Genomic DNA, 3,786 nt, shown 5'->3' on the forward strand with positions numbered 1-3,786 from the left:
TCAAAACCGCAGCGCCACGCCACGCCACACGCAGCGGTCACTCGCATACCAACTAGTACCGCCACGCGCCCCCACCCAGATCGATGTGTGTTTGCGCGACCGCTAATAGCGCCGCTATGCGTCACTCAAACATAAAAAAACAACAACAGTAAAACGATTAAAAGATATAGCGACGGCTTGCAATTTGCACCAGCATGTTTACAATTAATTGGCATTCAGATTGTATCGGAACTTGACGTGAATGGATTTGTTTTTTTACAAGATATATTGTTGGGTAGGATTCGTAATTTACCGCAGCGTCATATTTGTGCGCTATAACGTAAGTAGAGGCTGGTCAGGAGGAGATAGGGTAAGATATGATAGCGGGGCGCACATTGATAGTGGGGAATGGCCCTGTATCAGAGCGTTCATCACACTCTATTCACCTTCCCCATGGGATGGTGGGCGGGGGCGGAACCAGAGAGAGATATGGCCTTGGCACACAGGGGGGGAGGGGGAGGGAGGAGTGGGGCACCACTGAGCACCCCTCCTGCGGCAGGAGTTAGGATTTCCACTAATAAGCTTAGCAGCAGCAGCAGCAGCAGCGGGCCCGCGGGGCGAGAGGCGTGGGGGTGGGCGCCAAACGTTTGACTGGGGTGTTTGGATAGGATTGCATAACCATGGTGGTTTGTCACCGCTGGCGCTGGGCGCCCCCAATAAGCGCCCAAAGCCTGACGGACGAGAAGAGAGTAAAAGCAAAGACAACGACTTGACATGCACAAAGCTCCCCTCGTGCCCTTCAACAAAATGGGGCATTTTCGTTTTCTTCAAAGTCAGACAAAATAGCTGACACACTTAACTATGATCTGATCTGTATTGCCACTGTCATTCAAACACTGTAACGTCACATTTATAAGACGTGTCACATTGGTTGGCATACTGTTCTATACCACGTATGTTATAATATGACGAAGGTACACCAACCATGCACTAAAGGAATGAAAGTGGTATGTCACGTCCTAAACGAATGTGACATAATGAATATAATAGTGTGTACAGTTTTTATGATAACATGTGGTGAGCAAAGTTCTCTATCTCCCTTCCTCCACTTCCGTTGTGGAAACCAACCATTTTCAAAACAGGCCAAAATCGTCCTGGAAAGTTGAGGTCGCAAATACATTTTATCTTAAATTGTCGGGCAGACAAACTGGAGTTTGCTGTTTTGTTGTTGTTGTTGTTGTTGTTGTTGTTGTTGTTGTTGACTTTTCCCAGTTCAAAAAATAAATACAAATGAATGGGATTAGTTTGTATTCTGGCCGCGGCGCGGACTTCCCCCGAGGCTCTGGAGCAGCGCTGCTCCTGTGCCGGGCGGTGAGCCGCGGCCTTGCTCTTTCCTTCCTCCTGCGGCGGCCGGCGGCGGCCGCTGACCGGCAGACACGCACGAGCCCTCTGCTCTGATTAGTACCGGCCGCATGGTTCGATCTCACGGCTCGCGACGCTGATATACGCGGGCGGAGCGTCGCCAACACACAACTTTTATAGCAGCTCAGCCCTCTCCTCTCCGCCCAAGTTTTCGCCTAGCAGGCTCCCCCACTCATTTCACGGCGCGCAGCGCCCCGCCCTGGAACACCACCCGATGTGTATTAGCCATTCATCGCCCAAAGCGATTAATCCACATTATTCATCAGCCGGCGGGATTGCCTCGCCGTCGGAGCCGTGGTGGGAGCCGGTGGAGCCCCCCGAGGCGAGGGGTAGGGACGTGTTCGAGGACGCCGCTAGGAGGCGGTGGCGCCACCTGGCGGCCGGCTCCACAAGCGCACCGCGCAGGCAGCTGCAGCTCCCCCCGCCGGCCGCTAGAGGGCGCCCGCAGTGCGCCGCCGCCGCACGGCAGGGGAGAGAAACGCGAATGAGAAAGATAAACGGAGGGAGGGAGGAGGAGGAGCAGGAGGGGAAAGAGAAATCGTGTGGCCCAGTGCTCAGTGCGGCAGCTGTATACTCCGCTCGCCGCACTCGGGCCCTTTCCGCGCGGGAGACCCGCGAGAGATCGCGGTGCAGGACGCGCAGCCGAGGCCGGAGTCGTGACCCCTGACCCGCGGGGCAGCGGGGTGCTCGACGCAGAGGGGGCAGGGCGACCGCCCGGCGAGGCGGGCGGCGGTCGTGGCCGCGGCCGGCCGGGGCAGCGCGACCGCGAGCGGGCTGTACCTCGCGGGCCGCGGATAGCGGGGTGCGCTGGGGCGGGCCGCGCCGGCACGGCACGGCACTAGCCTTGATGCGCAGTGAGCTATGTCGCTATGTCTGACACTGGCGGGGCTTGCCGACTGTAGTAAGATGGTACAGTCGTGTTCACAAGAGGGCGGAACATACACACACACACAGACCTACGGGCGCCGAAACGGCGCACACGTGATCAGTACAGTTCGCGTTGCGTCGCAGCTAGAGGACTCTGCCCTGTTTTCCATGGCGTTTACAGAAGCAAAACCTGACAAGAACAAGTCAGAAGAGGCTCCGCTGTGTGCCGTGTTCCGGCCGGCTCTCTGTCAAAAACAGCGTCCTAGAATGAGCGAACGATCCAAGATGTCAGATGTCTGAGGGTTTCTTAGAATATGTTCGCGCGGTATAAGATGCCTCGGCTGCATGAACGGCAAAATGGAGCATTAACGCAAATCCTTTGATGTTTAACATTCTTTTGAAGGACCATTTTTTTTGTAGGCCGCGCCCTCGCCCGCGTTACAGCCCCGCCTGCAAAGTGTAACGAGTTGGCAAGGGTCCCATTGGTTGGGTGGCGAGGGGTCGAAAGCCGTGTGGCGGTGCCAAAGAACCGTCACACTCACATCACATATACACACACGCGCGCGCACACCGTACTTGCAAAACGGGCAAAAAGTACCATTGCGTTTCTCACAAGCCGAAGCCCGACACCAATACACCCATTTATCGGCTAGAACTCTTCCACGAATGAAAGACAGATACGACGTCTCATACTCGCACAGAGAATCGGGTGGTACTTTGGTCCAGAAAGCGAGGCAAAGGTCGTCACGGAGACAGGTCTCCTCCAAAGCTCGAGCATTTCTGAAAAGTATTCCATCGAAGAGTGAGGCCCTTTTTTGGTCGGGTCGGGTCTGTTTCCTGCCGACCCGAGCTGTTGATGGCCCACCTGTCCCTACCTGCGGTGCCGGGGCGCTCTCAAGCGGAGAGCACCGCCTGGCTGCCTCATCGACATGGAGGGCGCGCCATGGCGGTACACTGCCACACATTCTTTTTATTATTTAAAAACAAATCAAACAGCAACGTACAGGGTGGCCTATCGGCGCCGTTCTTTCTTTTGGTTGTCCTGAACTGGATGCAAGCGTGCGCGTGGGCTTGCCTATCGTCGCTCACCGAGGCACCTGACAAAACAGCCCCGTGCGCGTATGCTATCCGCCCGCACGCCTGCATCCGGTACAGTATAACCATAGGAAAGAACGGAGCCGATGGGTCACCCTGAGTGAGTGCGCATAGCTTTCACGCCAAGCCCAAATTATGCAGCACCAAACAATTCAGCTGCTCTCTTACCGCAGGTAAAACGACCGCCACGACACAGTACGCCTGTGCCTGCGGTCGGTACGCCCTAGACTTTTACATAGTTTTTATAGAATATAAAACGATGCCAGGACAATTTCTGAAAACGTATACACTATTGTTGAGATGGGAATAATTCCAAATCGTACATCATGATTTGAACTTTCTCTACAAAAACAACATGTCTCACGTATCCACTACGGAAAAAGGATATTTTTCCATGAGTGAACACAAATTCGACCCAGAATC

This window comes from Frankliniella occidentalis, unplaced genomic scaffold (assembly GCF_000697945.3).
Source record: "Frankliniella occidentalis isolate FOCC.00 unplaced genomic scaffold, Focc_3.1 Scaffold441, whole genome shotgun sequence".
Classification (NCBI taxonomy): Eukaryota; Metazoa; Arthropoda; class Insecta; order Thysanoptera; family Thripidae; genus Frankliniella; species Frankliniella occidentalis.